The sequence below is a fragment of the Argiope bruennichi genome, chromosome X1 (assembly GCF_947563725.1).
Source record: "Argiope bruennichi chromosome X1, qqArgBrue1.1, whole genome shotgun sequence".
In the NCBI taxonomy this organism is placed as follows: Eukaryota; Metazoa; Arthropoda; class Arachnida; order Araneae; family Araneidae; genus Argiope; species Argiope bruennichi.
Genome location: NC_079162.1, coordinates 83,660,823 through 83,684,266, shown reverse-complemented (window position 1 = coordinate 83,684,266; position 23,444 = coordinate 83,660,823). Strand labels below are relative to the sequence as shown.

The 23,444-nt window shown below is 30.2% G+C and overlaps 1 protein-coding gene across 5 annotated transcripts in view; it reads right to left on the bottom strand.

The window, feature by feature from the left end:
• LOC129958904 (hormone receptor 4-like) overlaps positions 1 to 23,180 on the bottom strand; it is a 54,426-nt gene extending 31,246 nt beyond the window's left edge. The window contains exon 1 of one of the 5 annotated variants that reach the window (XM_056071633.1): positions 22,585 to 23,180. The gene's annotated coding sequence lies outside the window, so the exon portion shown is untranslated. Of the gene's footprint in view, positions 1 to 774; positions 932 to 19,729; positions 20,122 to 20,877; positions 21,027 to 22,584 lie in introns of those variants that run through there. The other 4 variants (XM_056071629.1, XM_056071631.1, XM_056071630.1 and 1 more) reach the window with 4 other exon arrangements.
• Between the last annotated feature and the right edge of the window lie 264 nt (positions 23,181 to 23,444).

The following is a 23,444-nucleotide window of genomic DNA, read 5'->3' as shown; positions in this document are numbered from 1 at the left end:
ACTGTTTCAATAATCAAGTAAAAAAGTAAATAAACCACAAAATAGAAGGAATATCGTTAATTAATTCAATATCACTTTAGATAATTAAGGAGGCTTTTACCGTTAACAATCATTGCATAATTTTAAACTTCTTTACTGCTTTCACTGGATAAGAAGAATACTTAACATTAATACTGGGAATGAAAAAACGATGAGTTGTATTTTATAAAACGAAAACAGGATACTGAAGTACTTGTATTGTATTGTAGTAGAAAAATTGTATTGTAGTATGGCAAATTTTAATGCATATCATTAGGCACGAAACAATATGTTTACAAATACTTCAAGGACAAATTTTTCAAAAAGAAAAAAAATGGCTAATTCTTTGTATAACTGCTTTTTTTTTTTTAATTTACATTGACAGCAATATAACAAGGCAGGAAAAAAATTAAATCATTCTTTCCAATTTTTATCTAAAATATTTCAAATTTTTTCTCTTAAAATAATTTTAATTGAACGAAAAACAGTATACATTGCAAATGAATAGGTATAGAAAGAGTCCTCGAAGAGGTTAAGATATGTTTCAAATAATAAATCAATTATTAAAAAATCGGAGCTAACATTAGAATTTGAGCTTACTCTCTAATACGCATTATAAATTTGAGTTCATTATAAATTCATTTTATTCGAGCTCAGAGGCAAGTAAAAAACTTCAAATTAAATAAACTTAAAGCAAGGCATCAAATAACATATATTAAAATTTTTTGTATTATAATAATATAGATTTCCACTTACCCTATCCCGTAAGATATAGAGCGATGACATAAAATCGAATCACTTGGCGGCGCAAAATATATTCCGCCACCAATTCCCGCCAATTACAATTTAATATTCGCAAAAACATGACGTGGGGCGCTTCCGTGAAATTTCTCCGTCCACCGGGGCAATCGCTTCATGTCGTTATTTCTCCAATTTAAACGTGAGGAGGCGAGAATCAGCTGTTTAATTCCTAAACTTCACAACGCATGCGCTACTCAGATCATTGACCCCGAAAAACGTAGGGTGTTTTACTCAACGAAGGCTACTCGAAAACTTTTTCTCCTTCTGTTAAAAAAAATAATAATAACTCTTTCGCTCTCTTGTCTGCAGTGTTATGTTGTTTTTCTTTTTCTCCCTTTTTATTATCATTCCTTTTCCTCTCTTTAATTTCTTCCATACTTAACACCGTTCCATATTCACAGAGCCATCACTTGTTTTGCGGTATTTCTTTTTGTATGTTTCTATACATATTCTCCTCCGCTATTCAACCTATTGCAATGCATTCACTGCAGTGAAACCGGTTTTGGGAAAAGTTCGCGCTCTGATGTTCGGCGTTTGTTTTTTATTTTATTTTTTATTTCATCGCCGTCCCAGTGAAGCAATAATCCTACTGGCCTACTGAGGGTTGGTTGAAAAACAAGAAAGAGAAGGTTCAGTGGTGATAGGGTTATCGGAAATTTTCTCTGGGGCAGCAAAAAACGAAAGCCGGAAGTAAGAAATCGACGTGAACCCAATACGAAATTGAATCGCCTCAAGTTGAAGTTGAAAGAGAGGTCATTTTGTCAATTTAATCATTATACTTTCGCTGATTAAGAGAAAAAGTAAAGAATTGGGTGGGGTGGGGGGGGAGTTCATCATGGCCTTCTTAAAATAAAAAAGTAAGAAGATTAAGGCCATGGCAATTTTGACAATTAGCATAATTGATCATATTAATTTATAAATATAAAACAGTAAATATGTCTGTATATTTTTTATGCCGCCTTCAGCTAAACATATTGATCAAAACTTTAAAAAGTAAAATTTTAACGAAGTTAAAACACTAAATAGCATTTTATAATGTTCAACTGTTTCTTCTTAGTTACAGATTAAAATTATATTTAAATTATTTTCATTGTTTAATTTTAAAAATGCAACTTTTAACAAGGTGGCAACAAGAGTAAATGAAATTTTAAAATGAGATTTTAAAAATACAAATGATATTAGAATGAAGAAAAAAAATTCAATCATTGCTTCTCAAAATTAGGAATAGAGCATACATTAAAAATTATAATATACATAATTTTTAAAATTTTTATTGAATGGATGTTGACGATCAAAGTAGTGTCCATTGTTGAGTTTGCTTTAAAGAAAATTCAGTTAATAAATGTCTGAGTTAAAGATAATCTTTAGGTTGTGTTTTAATGAAAGTATAATTGAGCTTAAACATATTTCAACAAAAATCACTATGGTTTTCTGAATGACTCAATAAATTGAAAACATGTTGTCGAGATTTTCGCAATTTCAAAAATTATTCTATGGAACCGTACTTGGGATCACTAAGGAAGTTTTTAGATTCATTACAATCTAATCTGGTTAATATTGCAGTTGGAATAATTTTCAGAATTCGAGCTCTAAAATATAGCAAAATTTATAATTCGCTGAACGGAAGAAGTAACCTTTTGGCAATTTAACCAGAAGAAGAAGAAGAAAAAACCCAATTAAAAAAGAACCAAAGAAAAAAGAAGAATGTGATGAAAAAAATTAATACAATGGAATCTGTTAATAATTATTCCAAAAATATCTGAAAATTCGGATTAATAATAACTAAACTGTAAATATTTTCTAACAAAATATTAATAAACAAGATTTTAAGTAAATATTCTGTTCTTGGAAAAAAAAAAAAAAAAAAGGCCTTTTTTGTTTGTTTGTTTAAATATAAATTTGGGATTAATAAAAGTCCTGCTAATGTCCCATTCCATATTAGATGCTGATTTTAAAATCTCCAAAGCTGTTTGCATATAAGCTTTGCAAAGTAATCTATGCCGACATAGCATAAGATGTTGCTAAATGGTCTCAAATAAAGCCAAATTGAATGAATTTGTTACCCTCAAAATGCATAATGTGTCCTTTCTTCTTGTTGTTGTTTTTAAAATGTTCAGTAGCATAATTTTAATTTTCATTTCATATCAACAACAAAAGCGTTTTAATTTCAAAAATATCTTACAACTTTTTCCTAGCTGTCTCATAGAATCAACTAAAACTGACTGAGACAAATCAGTTTTGAGTTCACACCGTAATCTACTTCAAATCACTCCTGTCAACTATGTAGAGCGTTTCAAAAGTTTATATCTCTACACGCTGAACTTAAAGCATAGTTTTGATTCTTGGGGGGGGGGGTATGTACACCCTCTAAAAAAAAGTTTTGTCTTCCAAGAAAGCGACGTAAGAAAAAAAAATGACTTTCTCGTCAACTGTTTATAAAAAAAAAAATATTGCCAAGTATTTTTAAAATTCTCTCCACGTGCAGAGGTGTTTCTTTAACCTTATTACAAGGAAGATTGCAAATGGGGGAAATAAACTAGTTCAGTTAGAAACTGCTAGCAACCCTCCTACTAAGAAAAGATTCGCTTTTTTTGCCAGAAGGCTCGATCTCAGATGCAATGAGCTTAACCCACTTTCGACTTCAAGGCAATAGAAAGTAAAAACTGGAATGGTAAGGTCAGTTGCAATGAGTAGGCACTTCCTCAAATTTCTCCTCGGACACTTAACTGGACGGAAAGCATAATTTGAATGCGGATTGTAATTTACCCGATGTTTTTTTCAATATAGTTGTTTCTGGGGTTTAATTTTTAAACCACAATCTTGAATTTAGTTATGAAATTCAGGAAGTTTACAAAAGTTTAATAAGTAGTCTAGAGGATTCTTTAAATTTCCACCCCCCCCCCCCTTACTATCTTTTCTGCAGATGAAGTCGATTATTCGATACTCGATTTTAATTACTTAATAATTTAAAATAATTTTAATATGAACATTTCTCAGTGTATTATTTTAATCACATTTTAAAGTTGTATCCATAAATTCGGAAGATAACAAAATAATTAAATCGTCTGGATTATGGACCCTAAAACTTTTTGAACAGGCAGTCTCTATTTCGAGCAGCACGCACACACACACACACACACACACACACACACACACATATATATATAGAGAGAGAGAGAGAGAAGTAATTTAAATAATATGGTAGCTAGGACTGCTTGATTTATTTGTTAAATTTTAACAAAATCTAATTCTAACAAATTTAAATATGAAAGATTCTTTATTCTCTTTCTATTTCAATAGTAGAAAAAATATAATCGAAATCTATGTTAACAAAATTAGGTAAGAGATTATCCAATAGTTCAGATAATCGAAAATTAATAAACATACGAATTGGGTAATTAAATTTGATTGAAAATTATTGCTGTTTCAAAATACTCATACTTAAAGCAACGTGATAATTATTTAATAGAATTGATAAAACAAAGGAAATCTGCGGTCGAAAAATTCTCAATAATTGCGATTTGAGTAAAAATTACATAACGAATGATTATAATAAAATACTAAAATACATTAAAATATCATAGAGGAATAATAATAGCATTAACGTATTGCAACACAAAATCTTCGAAATAAAATCATTAAAGTATTAAATTACTTTTTAAGTGCTTAAAAATGTCTTTTTTATTAAAATTAATATTTGAAAACTGAATGATTTTACTATAAATAAATTAGGGTATACATAACTTTCAATTACTCAGTCAGAATAGAATTCTGATTTCTATTCAAAAGACTCTCTGTCTACTCTTTGCTCGAATTATTAATACGTATGTTGTTTATTTTTTGACTTGTTTAAGGTCATCAAGTCTAGAACAGGTCAAAAGAAAGTTGTTTTATTCAAGTAATCATAGCCATTGGCCTCGCATCAAGGTTATGCTAATTGAGTTTGAAATAAACAAAATGACTTTCTCCTATAAACAAATGACTACATTAGCTTCAAATGAAATAGAACATCCCAATCCGCTCGCTACTTTCAAAGATGTAGATTGGTTTTTTTTATCATTGCACGATTTGATTAGTTCTATCTATAACTAAAGTTTTAGTGTAATAAATATAAAATAATACAGAATTAAATTTATTATAGTTGAATTTTAATTATCTGGGGGCGGATCTGGGGAGGGGGGTTCGGGGGGGGGGAGTCACAGAAAAAAGAATGAAATCCACAATCAAAACTTTCCAGTGTAAAAAATGAGTAGAGACAGTGCATCACTTTTGACTGCTATGTTCAAACAGTTGTCTTTATTACAGTGCATTATTATGTAACTGAATATACTTCAATATAGGCAGTTATATTTGCAAAATATATAAACAACATTATTTGTATAGTCATTAAATTAATATGTTATACATAATTTCCTTTTATTTCTAATAAATAACCTCATTCTTCGTTAATTATCCAATTATTCACACATTCGACTATCCAGATGGCTCTCAACCCAAATAATCCGTATTATTGGAATTTTACTGTAACATCACTAATAACGATCTATTTTAATTCCTTTATAGTAAACGTTTACATTAGTCAGTATTTCAGTATGATGTAATTATTTGCATAACAATTTAAATGCTTTGCTAAATCATGATACATGGGTAAGGTAAGATGTAATCCTGAAATTCGTTCTTTCATTTATTACGTTTTATTGTATAATTTTTTACAATAAAATGAGAATCGCTCTTTTATTATGAAACTCGCGTACCCTAACCTAGTCTAAACCTTATAAAGTGATTTTTTTTTTTAATTGATAAAGTATTTGAACGTGAAGTTTAGAGAACATAGTCCATATTCTGCTTTATAAGTTATAACATATAACTATATAAAAAATACCTCACAGCTATTAAATTATATTTCTATTTTTCTACAATAGCTGATAAAATGGCATCACAATCTTGACCGTGATAATGGCACTTACAATTAGCCGCTTAACTTTCTATAAACGGGCATCAAAATATCTAAATGGGGAAGAAATGACGACCCATCAAAAATAATAAGTCCCCTCCCAATGACAAAACCCATCCGTAACCAGCAAGCCCTTAAAAAAAATTCTAAAACGCACTAAGAAACAGCAGGAAATTTTATAAGGTCCTTGACCTGACTCGTAAAAAAAACAAAACCAAAAAAGGTATCTTTAACGTAAACACGTAAATAATAGTCTCTATAATAAAGGATTGCTTGAAAGCAGGGATCGATAGCTATATTCAATTTAATTTGCCTATATTTCTTGGCGTAGCGTGCAACGGTGTTTTTCTTTTTCAGGTGCGGAAGTGAGTGTGTCGGTCGTTCACCCTGAGGCTAGCCGACCTACTTGGCAAAGTGCCGAAAACGTCACCTGCGGCGCACACGTATCAACCACGCGGTAGCTTCAACTAACGGTCGAAAGGGATGAGCCGCGCGGATTTTTGATACTCAAAATGTAGGCTAGCTTGGCTAAAAAGGAGACTCCATACACACACATTCATTCCTTTCGTTTATTTATGGTCGGGATTTAAGCAGGGAGTCTTGTTGTCGGGTGGATGTTTATTTGGGGATTTGAATCGAGTGTTGTAATAAAAAGAAATCAAAGATAGTATCATTGTATTTATTTTTGTGATAAAGAGGGGACCCTATCATTTCAGGTATAATTGCCAAGTACTCATTATTCAGATTGTTTCAAGATACTAGATGAATGAATTGTGTTATTATTTTAGGTAAAGGATACTTCAAAACATTAAATTCTTTTGAAAATAATTTTAATTTCAATCAAAAATGACAAACATGATACGTAGAGCTTAGATTTTTAATACTAAAATGTAGGAATGTTATGTATTTAATACATAAAATTAGATAAGGTTCAAGCTGTAGAGCATAATTACTTACACTGCGAACCGCTAAATGTATTGGCAGAACATGTTCCGATTCTTCAAAATTAAGAAGTAAAAATAATTTTGAAAAACTTTTTTTTATATATACGCTTTATTAAAAAATTTCAAAGTACTCTTATTTAAATAAATTCTTTATTGATTCCCATATATCATTCATTCATTAGGATCTCTTCATTTCTGATATATTTATTCATTTGGGTTGCAGAACGACATAATAGAGAAATTTGTTTTAATGAAATTATCAAGGAAAGTTATCACGAAATATATTTTTCCCATTATGCATCAAAAATATAATATTCTTAAAGGATTTTTTTCATTCAAATTATAAAAAATATTGAAGGTTAAACACATTCTATACATAGAAAATTATTCTAATATATTTTCATTCAAAGAATAATTACCATCTCTAACAATCGCCTAAAAAATTATATAATTAAATTAATTTTAAAAGATAAAATTTAATTTTTTTTTTGATGAAAACTTCTAAACAAAAATTCTACCCTAATCTGTTCGACTTTGTGTTTCAATGTATTGATTTAAATCACTTACTCTTAGCTGATTTGAAAATTGGGGAGGGGGGGAGAGCATTTTCCTTTCTTTCTAAATTTAATCCATAAATCAGCGTACATGTAATATTATTCGCTTCCTGTGCTAAATTCTGATTCGGATTGAGCTATTCTTACTTATCATTGCCACTATTGAACAATATTTTTGTCAACAGAAACAACCGCTTTTCCATTTACTGATGAACTGTTTCGGCAATACACCTGTTGTTGAACTGTTTTTAGGTTAAATTACGCAAAAGGAAGCGGTATTGAAAGCTGAGTTCCAAAGAGGCCGGCTTACTCAAATGAACTGCGGAATTCTACTGATAAAGTAACCAACCCAATGGCTTTCGCACTTTGATGCTAATATTTATAGATAACTATATTTTCTAGTTCACTCTTACTTCTCCTTGATGCCTTTATCTAGCCTCGCACTTGCACTCGCCCTACTTTTACCTCGATCTCAACGTTTACACTGCCTGTGACAGCTAAATCCAAGGAAAAAACAAAAAACAGTTCGTTTCTGGCACTAATCCACAGGAACATAATAGACTCACAAATATAGATGTCGGAGGCAGTTGTGTGTGCATTCGACGAACTCAGACTGAAAACGAGATATTCGTAAAGAATAGCAACCGTTCCATTTATCTCAACAAACTGACAGAGCTTTTTTTCTCCCTTAGAAGAAGCTTATGTTGCCGTTTTTTTTTTTTTTTTTTTTTTTTCCCTAAAGCACGTCATTATATAATAACTTTAAATTTCGGTGTAGAAGTTACATCACATCATGCACAAGGTATGGAGATAAGTTCATGGAAAATTGTTGGAAAATGGTGCAGAGAAATTACTATCTTCAGGAAACTTCTGTTCAAAAAATATTTTCATTCTAATTATTTTTTCGTTCAAAACATGAGCAAAAAGGTAATTAGAAATGTAGCATATTTACTTTGTTATATTTGGGGATTTTATCTTAATTATGAGCTTTCATATTACAAATTACATATTAACCAATATTAAAAAAAAAAAAAAAAACCATAATGTTTTAGAACTTTTATTTCTCGATCACTATGAAATTGAATTTCACAATCTTTGATGCAACTTTTACATAGTTTGTACTTTTCTTTTTTGTATTTTCATTTTTCTGTACTCATTCTATACAAAACAGATAAACTTTGGAATAAAGAAAAAATTAGCTTTCATCTAAAAAAAGGGGGGGGGATATACAGATAACAATTCTCCCCTAGCAAAAATGGACTTTTTTCTTACTTTTAAATTCAGTTAATTGCCATTATATCTGCTTTTTCAACTGCAGCAGATCGCAAAGTAAAATAATTTTACTGTTGTCATAAAAGTAATTTAGAAAAAAAAAATCCTTAACAACCAAACTTTTTCATGAAAAAATGATATCACAATATATTTAAGCAAATGTATGTAATATATATATATATATATATATATATATATATTATTTCACAGAAACAGAATCTATTTATCGTATTCCAAGGTCATACAAAAAATTTCAAAGAAAAAATTGAATTTCGCAGATGTAATACTAAGAACTCGGGAATATTACTTATTTATTTAATCTTTGAAAGAAATAATACATTTTTGATCATTTCTTTTTTGTGTTATTCCATTTTCCTTCATTTATTGATCAAATTCAACGATTAGCTCCACAAGTTCATGTAACGTACCATAAAGTAAATAGCCATTTAAAAGCTGTCAGTTTTAAAAATGTAAAGGGAAAGTATTATGAAGTATGGACTAAACAAGCATGTGAAATTCTTTTGATGTCATCAGAGGAAAAAAAAATTAAAGTTGGTATTTTTTCACAACATTTCTCTACTTCCGCATTGCGGACTTTTTTCAATTCCTAACCCTTTTATGCCATACCCCCTTAGCACGAGCATCCGGTGTATCCCCTTTTCACACAACACGCGTGGAAACTTTCTGCTTCTATATAAAAAAAGCGAATCTAAAAACTCCAGTACTTCAACATTGCAAACGATAATGCTTTCGAATAACTGTTACACCCCTGCGTGCCTCTTAGTAGTTCCGGATTTTGACGGGGGGTGGGGACTTTTTGAGGGGGTGCAGCAGATGCATGAGAAAGCAGATGGTAGATAGTCATATAGATATGCATTTTTTTTAAATAAATATAATAATGTTTCTTCTCAAGGACGTGAGTTCACAGGTCAGTAGGGAAACTGTTCTCCAGGTCGAAGACCCTTGAGAAATGGCCCAGTCCCGTTTGGCGCCTTGTCTAAGTGATTGGCGATATTTCAGATATTCCAGGTGGCTTTGGGGCAATATATCAGCCCACGAACGAAACTAGGTCAACACTGAAACGATTTATGTACTTTCAGATAGGGAGAAATTTGACCTAGTATTCGATTTGGGGGTGCCTCTTAGGGGGTGGAATAGGCTTAAAAGGAAGTTTTCTTAAGGATGTAGGAGGTCCAAAAAAGGGCTTGATTATTTTTACTTCGGAGAAATAGCATTGCTTCACATTATATAAGGATGGAAGAAACATTTTTTTTAATGTGTATTTTATAGGTAGAAATTTCGCCACGCGTAAGGAAAATAGATGGCATTCCATAAAGAAGGATTGTGAAATGTAAAGATTGCACTTTATTGCGAAATTCGTCATCGATCTATATTTAGCGACGTCTTTCCGTTTTGCAACGGCTGTCAAGGGAAACATTAATTAAATCTGAATTAAAAGGCGCGGGATATAAAGTGGAGGCGTGATGTAACAGTCCTTCCTGCTGGTATCTCCGCAAAATGTATAATTCATTAAACTTTTATTAAGTCCTTAATTGGTTCATTTTCTCTGCTAATTGAAGGACATCTATTTTGGGAATTATTTTTGCTTTTCAGATTCAAATAAAATTCCATCGAATACTTGAGACGTTTGTATATGCCATGCAATTTTAGTGTTGAATTATAACATTTATTAATGGCTTGATTGTTGCTCAAAAGAGTAAAAATATTATAAATTGATGCATGCACATCCTGCGCCTAAACCGGTTAATGAGTTAAAACATTATTTAACTGTTGGAATGTGCAGGAATAAAGTAAAAGTTATTCATAAAAAGATTTGATGCAAAGCGAATCCGAATCCACTGTAGTCTAGATATGCATTTCTAAGACACAAGTATTAAATTTATGCCATTTTAGTTATATGGACATTAATATTTCTCAGAGGTCAGATATTGAAAGATAAAAAAATTTAATTTATTTCTGTTATGGCTGACTAAAAAACATGAATACAAGAATCGTATATTTTATCTTAAGAATTTAGATTATGTGTAATGTGTTTAATGTAATTAATGTCAGGACCATTGCGATCTGGAAGTAGTGATTCAATGTCGTAGGCGAGTGATCATGATTTTGAGACCTAATTCAGAGAGATTTTATATGGGCCTTAAGCATGTCGAAACGGATCTAGTACAAAAAAAGTCAGGAAGCGGAAATTTGGAGAGTAAAGTTAAGTTGTTCTCAGCTTCTAATTCAGAAAACAACAGAGTTGTCTTCTGTAAATTTGGCATAGTTTCAAAACGGGACGTCAGTTTAATAGAACTAATTGCAATTTGTCAACCTTCCGTTATGATTAGCTCCATGTAAAAGTTAAAGTTTTGTCTTCATATTCTTAGTTTCTATTTATTTTCGGAAAATACAGTTTCCAGTATAATGAAAAGAATTCGAAAAATCTAAAATCATTTAATCAACAACATTCATCAAGAGCGTTTAATCATAAATTATATTGTTCTTGTAACATCAAAAGGCCGATGGGTCCCAGAAAGAACATTTTCTTCAAACGTGATAAGGTAATCGGTAACAATTATGGCTTTCATGGGGTTTTTTATACTGAGATAAGATTTTCTGTCTTTGTCTTGTTTCAGTGGCATTTACTTCACTTAAATAGGACACAATAACAGAGTTGCGAGTTAAATAAACACGGAGTTTGATATTTTAGAGAGATAGCAACAACAAGTCATAAAAAATATCAAAAAGGGAACAAATGATTTGGAGCAATAAAGTTACGAAAATAAGCGCCGTCATTTTCGTTGAAACAAACAGCTTTATGATTTACGATTTTCTCCAGGAGCCAGAAGTATAATCACAATTTTCGAGAATATTTTTGTGGTACATGACATATACTGATTTAACCCAGAGGACATTGTACCCAAAATAAAAAAATAAAAAATTAACAATTCTTTTGTACAGCAAAATATTCTGTACCGACAAGAATATTTTGCTACTCTTTGAGAAAGCTTCTTATTCCATCATTGTTTTTGTATGTCCAGTTCTAGTTCTATTTAAGTGCTATTTAAAAATCACAAATATGAATAGCTAATTTAAATATTCGATATTAGTCAATAATGAATTTCCTCAATTCAGATCTGAGTAATTATCGCAACCTTTAAGCTTTTATTCTGTGGAACAAAGTAACTATTTTCAAAATAAGCACATTGAACCCACACAAAGACGTTTTGTAAGCAAAGCGAGTAAAAAGAAAAGGAGAGAAGATGTAGGAAAACGATAAGAAGATTTAAAACACGCTAGTCCAATTATTCCCATTACTGTATCATTATTTGGCATCACGCTCATTTCTATTTTTTGAATTGGAGGTATCTGAGTACAGTGGCACATGCTCAAATTTAATAGTTTCCGAGTACCAAAAGAAGTGTACAACGGTACTGTAATAAACAACTTATATATAAGCAATCTGTGAATATAGCTTGATAAAGGCTTGTGAAACCCTTAATTGTCACTAAAGTGACATGTTTCTTTCCTACAATTACGATTACTTTTTCTTGTATGTAAAAGGAAACTCATTAGTACAAACTCGATGAAAACATAAAATGACAAAATTTTTCTTTTAAATGAAAAGCTAAAAAACTTTAAACATTTAGTCTGTCTTATTCAAATAAAAAATTTTGATAAATACTGTATTTTATCTTCGTCATTAAAAGACTTTCGTAGGCTGTGTTTTCGACAAAAGATTGCGGATATCGATAAATTATTTTAATGATTCTTAATTCGTGATCTTTGGTCTATTTTCAAATATTCTAATAAAGCGTTGCATAATGACAGAATCTTAAAAAAGTATGGTTCCACGCTTTCAGAATATAAAAACTGCTCATAAATGTAAGTTTGTAACGAAACAGAATTTGATGGACTCGACGACCTTGGTCTCTTGAAGGCAAGTAAACTTAGAAGGATTGCAAGGTTAGGGTAAGAAGGGTCAAGTCAAGGAAGATAAATGAAAAAAGAAAGCCTATGGCAGGAGGATCGTAGAAGGTTTAGGTAAGAAAGTATATGAAATATTAAAGAAAACAATGGCAATTTTAAATATGCTGTAGAAGAGAGTTATAAATGTAAAAACGTTTTACAAAATATAAATTACTTTTAAAATTACATCCTACAAGGATGAGATATAAGTTGTTTTATTAGATGTAATTGAAACTTGCATCAGATACAAGAAAGTTTTGAAAGTGAAATGATAAAATTGGGTTCGAATGAACATTGTTCAAATATCTACATAACAGGTCGATTTTAATCTACATAAAAACCACTTATCAAAAGTTTAAAACAAGCAACCCTTTAAATAAAACTGAATTTTACAATACGCCATCTCAAAGTCCAGGAGTTTTCTTATGAATTTGGTTTCGTTTGTTTGGACTTCATCGAAGAATAAAATCAACAGGCGCCTAAGTCAATATTCCAAACTGGCGACGCATGCGTTAAAACTGCATTATCTAACATTTAATGCATCAGAATAGCGATAAAAGTGGTAATTGTATCCGAAATTTCAATTCGTTTTTTCTTAAGAAAAACTTTTTTCTCGCCAAAAGGGCCATTTTTGCAGCCAACTGAACTCCAGGCATTGTTTCAACCTAGCAAACTCCTGTCTAGCTAGCTCGTCGACAAGGGTATTTCCCACAGATGGGTAGTGAAGGTTCAGAGAGATGAGGTGTCAATGTATTCTCTCATCTCTCCCGGCAGAAGAGAAGGATCTTTAAATTCCGCTTTACTAAGAGGAGTGACTCGTTTGTTGCGAAAAGAGAGCGAAATGCTTAACCTAAAAATTGGTTAATCAGTTTCAGGTGGAAATTTTTTACTCGAAATCCTGTTTTAGTAAACTGTAATCTGATTGTGTAGGATTTCGTGGTTAAAGGATGTCAGTGAATTCCGAGAAATATTTATTACTGGATTATTTTTTCTTTAGGATTATTAATTTTAAATTATCATTACCTTTGTTAACAAAAAACTTTCAAATCTAATAACAAAAGCCATTTATTTATTGTTATTATTAAATATATGTTTAATAAAATTGTCTAAAAAAATTAATGCGTATATTGTCAAGAGCATAATATTAGCATTACGGCTGTAAATTTTTAAATTTAACCAGGTTTATTAAATAATTATTCCTCTTCCAGATACATTTTCAGTTATAAATGAGCTCCAAGGAGTAAAGAAGCAGAAACATCATGATTTATGCATGCCATTGCCAGTTAATACGTTTAATAATATATTCCTTCTTTTTACTGCAAAAATAATTTTTTTTAAATGTTCTAATAAATACATAAATAACTTGTTTTTATGAAAAAGACATCGCAATGTTAAAGGCTATTCTTTCATTAAAATGTTATTAATTCTTAAATTAACAGAATGGGTGAAAGAAATTGCTGGGAAAATTTTGGTGACTGTCTCGTAGCTGTGAACATATGATGGCTGCGTAATTTGAACCACTGCTTCATTCTCGTAACAACAATCTCCTACCAAAGGGAGATTCTTCGCACCACATGATATTTCGCGAAATCGAGATTCAAACCTGTGGTCTTCGATTTAAGAGGAGTTCTAACACGCATGCACACAAAAAAGAAAAAAGGAAAAAAAAAAAAAAAACTTATTTACATCTTGAAACGTTTTATTTTAGAATTTTTTGTAATCAAAGTTTAATCCCAATAATTGATGCCTTAATCACATTTCTAATTCAGGCATTATTTCATCTGATTTATATATTTTAGCTCAATTTATACTAGCTCGTACACTGATTACTATCATTTACTTCATTTCAAATTACTTATCTGGGCTCGAGCATAATAAATCTAGAGCGAACGTAACAAAAGGCAGTCAAAGTGTCCTGGTCTTAGTTGAATTTAGTGAGATAAAAATCCAATTTTGAAATTATACAAGGGTTATTTGTGGATGAATTTCCCAATTTTGTATCTAGGCCATATAACAAGAATAGTACCCCATTGCCAATTTCCATGCCATACAAGCGGGAGGTTTTGGTTATGGTGCCGCAAAGACACAATATTTTTGCGTTTATTTCACTTTTAAGGACACAAAACGGCAACTAAAAGCACTCCTCCGCTTTAACCCAACCTCAGCCTGATGGAAGTAATGAAAAATATTGTCACTCAGGCATCCTCATTACTGACCTGTAATGCACCTGTTTATTATTCCATCTTTCAGGAAATAAATCGACACTTATCAACTCAGAATATAGCATGCAATCAGAGCAGCAATGTTTACATATACATCACAATCCTTTAAACTTGGCACAAAGCAGTATCTGAAAGTGATTCGTTTAGAATTCTCTGGTCTGATAAATCTTTTGAGACTTTTAGAAGAATCCTGTCAACCCCGATTTGCTTCGAGGAACAGTGATAATATTAACTCTTTTATAACTGTCAATTTCTTTCTAGTTTTACTGCCACACACGTACTTTCACATCTACGGCCTGCTGCTCCTGAATTTTAAACTATGCTCTTGAAAAATGGATTCAGTAACTTCGTTTTTATATTAACTTTTGCGACGCTCTGTGATTTTGAAGTAGTAGCAAATTTTGCGACGAAAGTATATTCTTTTTTCCAGTGCTTCAGAGATACTGTTGGAGATAAGGAATTGAATCCATGATTTCAGATGAACAGATTTGTTTTTCACATATTTGTATATTTCTTAAAAATTTAAGCAGGAAACTTTAATCAGACTTTAAAATTGTTCGCAAAATAATTCCACATTATCACTGATTTATCGTCACAGAAATAAAGATCTTGGTTCTATATATGCTTCTGATGTTTCATTATAGCTATTTATTAGCTTTTTTTTTTCCACTTGAGAGAATCAAATACTACGCTTTGATGCGTTTCTTCAAGTAGGTATTTTATGCAGAAAATTATATTATGTAGAAAATTTGCATTTATTATTATTATTATTATTGAGGTGCGGAGGAGCAGTTTAAATATTATTTACATGCAAAATCATTTTTTCCCAAAATAATTTATAAATATATTTGATGGAAAAAAAATTCTCTATACCATTATACATTATCTTGAGAGAGAAACTTTTATATTGAGCTGTTATAGTCCTCATACTACTATGACCTTGAAAATTCACTGAAGCCGGTTTATTTTTATTTTTATTTAATTATTTTATTTATTTACTTTTCGTATATTTTTTTTTGTAACTAACTTACTCTATCACACACACACACACACAAAAAAAAAAAAACTATTTTCATTGAATGATACAATTAAAAGGTTTGTTTTAACAAAATTTGCAATCATAAAACAAACAAAATGTTAAAGGTTGAGTGGTATGTTTTTATTGAATATTTAAAATCCATAATTAATATTTAAAATAATCATGAAACATTTATTATTTCCCAAGCCATTCTGTATTTTAATGATTTCTTTCTTTCTCCTCCTCCTTCATTTTTTTTTTTTTTTTGAAAAAATAATTTAAGTTAAAAAAAAAACTAATTACAGAAAGAGAAAACTCTAGAGAAATAAATTAATTTCGGTTTGGAATTTACTTTGGTATTTGGAAAAAAAAAAAAAAAAAAAAACTCGAATAGATATAGATGGTCGCTTTTATTCCTCGAAATTGTTATCAGCAGGGATCAGTAGTGTTTCTGTTACGAAATTTGGTTCAAGTCATGAGCGGGTTTTCTTTCTCATTTTTAATTAATTCTTGTTCTGGTTTTGCTGAAACAATAAAAATACGTGGAATAAGTAAGGGAATTAGCCAATAAAAATGAAAACGTCTTATCCATTATCAGATTAAGTATTTCTTTTTTGAAGGTTACTAGTTTATTCATTACGATATCCGTTATTTACTACAGAATCTACTTTTTTTTTTCTTCTTTTTTTTTGTTGAACTAAAACGCTTTTGAATATGAACAAATATGAAAAGTTCCTAAAAAAATAGCAATTTATTTTCTTTGGAATTTAATGGGCCAATTGAGAAAAATTTACTTTTGATTCAGAGTATTTAACCTGTTGTATAGAAAGATGATCGAACATCAATCTGATGTGCATCTTTGAATTAATAACTACAAAGAGCAATGATTTATTTTATAGTTTCAATGACGGATATTACATTCGTAATAAATATTCATTGTAAAATTCGTAATAAATATTCATTATAAAATTCGTAATAAATATTCATCAGCAAAATAATTTGCATAGTTTGTTTGATTAACGTAATTTAATCAACAAAGTTCATTTAATTAAAAATATTATTTAATTTTATCGCTAAAAACTAATTAAAATTGTAGATTGTTAAGATTAAGCAATTTTATTCCAAATTCATTAAAAAAAATTCATACAATGGTTGAAGATATAGCAATAGTATTTTTAAATCTTATTCTAAATATGTTAGGAGCATTTTACATTTAAGAAACGTACAAAGTATGTAATTCAAGCTGAATTTACCAATAAAGTTAATAAGGCAAAAAACAAAAGGCAAATAATTTAATTTCGAAACAAATTTTGAATTAAATATATTTTAAATTTTATAGGATGAAAGTTTTACACGTATCTGTATGGGAAAGCGCAAACTGGTAAATTTTAAAAGTTTGATGCAATAGAATTAGTGCTTTCTATTTGACTTATACCACTTTTCAATGAAATTCTATGTTAGTTTGATATCTCTCAGATGATGAAATGTTTTTTTTTTTTTTTTATGATTTTAATTTTCCGACTTTAGTGAGTAATAGAAACAGTAGGATAAAGGAGGGCTTTTAAAATTGTGGATCACCATCTCCTGTGAGGTCGCTTAGAAAAATATAGTCCTTTCAGATTTTTCAACATACTTGAGATTTTTCCTTCTTTAAAACAACTGAGGAGATTGTTAGTAATTTTTGTTTAAAATATATCATTTACAAATATGATATAATTTGTAAAATAATTGCACTTCATTGTATTTCCTTTAAATTATCAATAATTGAAACTTCGTTCCCTTATTCATTATATAAATTTATATTCTATATATATTTTTTTCTAATATAAATTGAGTCTCAAAAATTTTAGTCATTTCAACAAGAATACGAGAATTTTAGTCACCTCAACAGGAATACAAGAATTCTAGTCATCACAACACGAGTGAATAAATTTCTAGATACCCTATGTCAGAGCTTCGATTTTTAGTTTATATGAAAGCTAGCAAAAAAAAAAAAAAAGTACTATTGAAGATCAAATAGAACATTAAGCTTACGAATCGAACTTTCGTCTATCGATTTACTATAGACAGACAGACAGATTCTTTCCTGAAACTGAGCCAGAGTTTCTTTGGTCAGCGAACAAACATTCTTGTCGGTTTTCTGACTCTCCATCCAATACAAAAAGTCAATACACTCACTCCTCCCTGCTCCGTATCTCTCACGTTTTCCGATCGCGAATGAAACAAATTAACCTTCAGTCAAGAACAGAAGAGAAAAAAAGCAGTTAAAAAAACAAAAACCAGATGAAAAAACAGTGTAGCATGTGTTTCTATTTCTTGCTGTTCGGAAAAGATCATTGACATCCGACTAGGGATGGCTTTGCAACGAATGACAATGTGCGTCAACGCTCTTATCAGGGTTGCGTCACACTTCTGGTAGTCTTTTTGGTCAAAAAAGTTTTTCGATATGTAAAGAGGAAGTATGTGTATTTGAATGCGGAAATGCGATGCTACAGAGAAAGATGACGATTTATCGTTATTTCTAGGAACAGGACCGAATGGGTTGTTATTTTCTGGAAATTAGAACAACACCCAGCTTGAAAATCTCAGAATTTTGCTAGCAGATATGTAACGAATTGGGAAGACAATTTCTTGACTTTTATGCATCCATAGATTTAAATACTGCCAATTCAGTTTTAAATAACCGATTTTATTTTTTTTAAAAAGCAATTATTTTTATTTTCGTGCTTAAACTAAACACAAATTTTATCGTTAATTTACTGTATTTTTCGTTTTTTTATGGTTTTTATGAAGTACTTAGATATTTTATTTCGATAATTATATAAATATATTATCCACAAAGATACATTACACAACAAAAGATATATTACAAAAAGATATCGCAGTTTTTTCTAAATAATTTGTTGATAAATACTCCAGTATCTTAATATTATTAATACATAGTTATCAATACATTTAAAATATAAGTTCTGGGCTTCTTATAAATATAAGATGACATAATGGGAATTGATTATTTATAAACAACAGTTTAATAAAACAACGAATTAAAAATAATCAACAATGAATCACTGAAAATCTTTCTTATTAAATGCTAACTTTAACCAAAGCCTCCAATATATATATATATATATATATATATATATATATATATATATATATATATATATATATCAAGGAGCACTTTTCCATCACTAATATGTAGTAAATTCAAAAAAGTTCGTATCAGATTCTTTTAAATTGAAAATAATGATTCTCATTATTTAAATGAATATATTCATCATTTGGCCTTCAAGTATTATAGCCATATCATTTGACCTTCAAATATATATATATACCAATTCTACCAAAAGTCCATACGCTGTGGAGGTAATAAGGATACTTTGGTGACCGTTGCTTCAAGTTCCATGTTAATTTTTTTTTCTTTTGTCTAAAAATTAACATTCGAAGTCAAACTAGTATTAATAAGTTTAAGGCTCGAAAATTAATTTATTAGTATATGAAATTTATTAGCATAGAAAATTAATTTATTAGTATATGAAATTTATTAGCATAGAAAATTAATTTATTAGTATATGAAATTTATTAGCATAGAAAATTAATTTATTAGTATATGAAATTTATTAGCATAGAAAATTAATTTATTAGCATTAATAAAGAAGTTCCTTATTTTAATAACATAGCACTGATGAAAGCCAGTTGATGTTATAAGTTCTTTATCCCTTAAAAATTATGAAGCTAAGAGTAAATATTAAAGTAAATTTTCAAAAAAAATGTTTGAAGTTGGATAAATTCATTTGAAAAAATAAAGTAGACGTATCTTTATAATTTAATTTAAAATTTCGTAAATTCGTTTTCAAAAGCAATCAAAAGAATTTACAATTGAATCAAAGACCATGAAAATAACATGATATACTAAAATATACATAGTAAAAGAAATCGATAGTAAAAATGTCTATTTCCTTATCATTACTTACCTTAACCTTCATCATGTATCGGTGGTAACAGTTGGCAATTAAAAAGAAGCACCTCTATCTTTTTAAATATTTACATGTTGACAATAAACTCTCAAATCTTGCAAACATAAGAGCCTCTTCTGTTCAAGTTCAACAAAATCCTTCAACTATTGGTAATCAATACTAATCATCTTCACTGTAAGAAGTTTGAACCAACTCTAATGTCCAGTTGATAGGTGACAAGAAATTTCAAGGGCCCAAAACACAAAGGTACTCTGTGGTTCGCCAACACCTACTGACGTCAAATGATAACCTTAAAGAAGTTAAGTTAACCTAGATGGCTAGAAAGGCAACCTGTCGCGAGGGTTCCAAGGTTCGAACTAAGCTTGTAGAGACTGATAAAAGAAGTGTGGCATCCACGAAGATACCATTCGTAAGACTGGACAGTGGGCGGTATTAGTAGGAGGGCGGGTCTTGTGACGTCACAACTATCAAGCCCAATTAACAGAGACTATGACACATATAAAGAACAATCGTCCAGTTACATCTTCAGATTAGATCTTGGTTCTGAATCTCAAGTTCAGACCAAAGTCAAGTGAGGTTGCTCCAAACTTTAGATCTTTTATTACATAATCATCGATGTTGTAAATTACTAATAAACAACAACGTAATAGTTCATCTAATGATACAGATACAGAACATCAGAAAAATTCAATTACAAAATCAGATCACTAAATTCGAATTTTTTCATAACTTACATTTATGTTGTAAATATTATTAATGGGCATTGATAAAAAAAAAATCCGTCTAATGATGCAAGCACAGAATATCACATGAAATTTTCGATAACGAAATCCAATCACTACATACTTTATTTTTCAAAACTTACATAAATAACAGATTTTACAACTTTAAAATGATTTGACTGTAGTTAGCGACAATATGACGATAAAAACAAAAACAAAAATACCATCATCAGATCAATACGAATATCACAGTGAAATAAGAAATTAGCGATCACAAGAAAATTAACTCAAAGCGCAATGAAAAATAACATTAGTAATGCATTACCATTCATATAGCTATTTACAGAGAAAACCTACTCATTTATTGTATCATTGACCGAATTACGCATCAAATACGATAAGATTAAATACTTAACAACTCACCATCCAGCTTCTAATTTGTTCTCTTAGCGCTACTTCCGTAATCTGACTAAAAGTAAAAAAGGCAATCCTCCTCATTTACAAGCCCGTTACGCTTCAACCGCCACCGCACATTCATTCAGTTTCCCTTTTGCGAAAACACTACGCAAAATAGATGGTGCACTTAGACGCGCAACCTCCGAAGTGAAAGTTCCAATCATACCTAACTCATAAGAATCATTTACTCTCCCGAGAACTTCAAGATGCTGTGCAGGGAAGAACTCCAAATTAACAGAGCCTTTAAGGGATTTTTTCACTTTTGCACGACGTCAGGAGATTTCTCCAGAGAGAAAGGACTTTACTTTTCGTCCTTTCAAGGACTAAGCGAAATTCTAGCTCATTTGTTGATATTGACTTTCCCAGCAAAAAAAGTTGGTTTTTTATAATCTGTTTCATATCAACTGCAAATTAATGACTATAAACTTTCAATCAATAACACTGAAGTAATAAAACAATACAGTCAACTAACTAACTATCGTTGTCAAAAAACATCTAGATATCCAAGATGAATTTCTTTATCTTTTCTAAATTTCATCCAAGCTTGATTTAAACATAAGAGTACTTTACTTCTTTTCTCAAAACTGGAAATCTGGTTGGTAAATAAACTATCGTTAAACATTTTAATTTCCTGAAAGAGTTATACTTTGAACATGCAACTGTAATATTAACAAGACAAAGCGATAAATCCCAAATTTTTAAATTCACTATCCAGACTTAAGATTCAACACAGTAAGCTCTAAAGCGGAAAAAGACGACAAGTACAAATTGCTTTTAGTTTATTTTTTTAAAAAAGTACTAAATATTACCCATCTAATAAAAATAACACAATTTAAATTTTTATGCAACAAAAATTCTAATTCTACTGAAATAATATTTTACATAATACGATACGGGTATATAATACTATCCTCTTAAAATATTGTTTAAAAAACTTAGAAAAATTATTATGTAATTACAAAAAATTTTTAAAAGATTGTTTTTTTTTTCATAAAATTAATTACACAGATATTACATTAAAATATATATCTATAATATATGTCAAATATTATAATATATATCTATTTAAATAAATATATATCATTTAATATATATTTATATAAATTAAAATATATATAAATATTACATTATTATATATATCGATCAAAAGATCATATTTTCCCCATTTTTTGAAATATCTAACAATTAAAAAAAAACGCTTAAATAGTCAATATCATTTTGTGAAAATGAGATGATATTCTGCAAAAGTGAAAATACTTTGATTAATTCAAAGCATTATTTTTCACATGAAATAAAGAATTTTTTAGATACTAATACTTTAGATATTTAAAATATTTTTATCTATTATTAATTATATAAATCCTAATGTTTTTCAGATGATTTTGGAAATTTCTAGAAAAATGAAAAACAATTGCAAAACATTAATAAGATTGAATTCTTAAAAATACTTTTAGTTATTCTAAGGGTTAAAATTAATATCGATCGAGCTAAAATTCGTAAGATGTGAATTTAGACAAGAATTTTTCATCTGAAAAACTTTAGTACATTATATCGAAACAAAATTAAAATTATTTTTTGTTTCGCAAGAAAAATAAAAAAATAAAAACGAGAATATTTTTTAAATAGTTAAAACAGAAACTAAGAGTAAAAGGGAAAAAATAAACAGATACTTACATCACACCGGCAAAATCTCCATAGTTCCTCTTGCGTGGAACCAAAAAAAATACAGTTTATTCGGAAATCTCCTTTCTATAATCAGGTCCACTATTTACTTCATTTCCATTATCTTTTTCATACAGATACATAAAACGAAAATAGTCCAGAAATACACCACCAAAAAAGTTCTGTACGAGTCCAAAAAAGTCTGTAGTTGCGGCAGTAGTAGAATATTAACACTTATTCAAAAAAAATTAAAAAATGGAAAGTAAAAAATATCTTTTTTTTTCTCTCAAAAAAAAATCCTTGGAGAGTTCACATAAAATAATACTTGATAATTCCAAAACTTTTCGGACGGCAGTGTGGTTAGCCCGATGGGTCAGAAAATCAGTGATACCGTTCCCATCACCGGGAGTAAGTGCGCGAAGTCGCGATGCATTCTTCACACAGAGGCCAACGACCCTTTTCCGTTAGTGTGACGCGCAGCTTTGGCGAGTCAGTTTGAGAGTGGCGCTAGTTCTCTACGGCGCGCTCCTCACTTCAAGAGAACTTCGGAAGAGATGCTGCTTCTCGAACGGGCCCGGGCCGAATGCGAGGCCGATCTGGGTTCGACACACTTGCGCTGACTATATGGGTCATTCTCGGTCACGGCCAGAATGGCTGAGAGAGAGAGAGAAAAGAGATTTCACTAGTGGGTTCGCAGTACTCCTGGCCCACTTGGGCCAACCGGTTTTTTTTGTCGCGCTTTGACCCACTTTTGCTTCGCCCAGCGCATCGTACCTTTCTATTTTGGTTCGGAATGGTTGCGCCCTGTGTTAAAGGTATACCCCTCCGCCTTCGAGTCACGACCTTTTCGATGATCTTATGTCAAAGGGCTG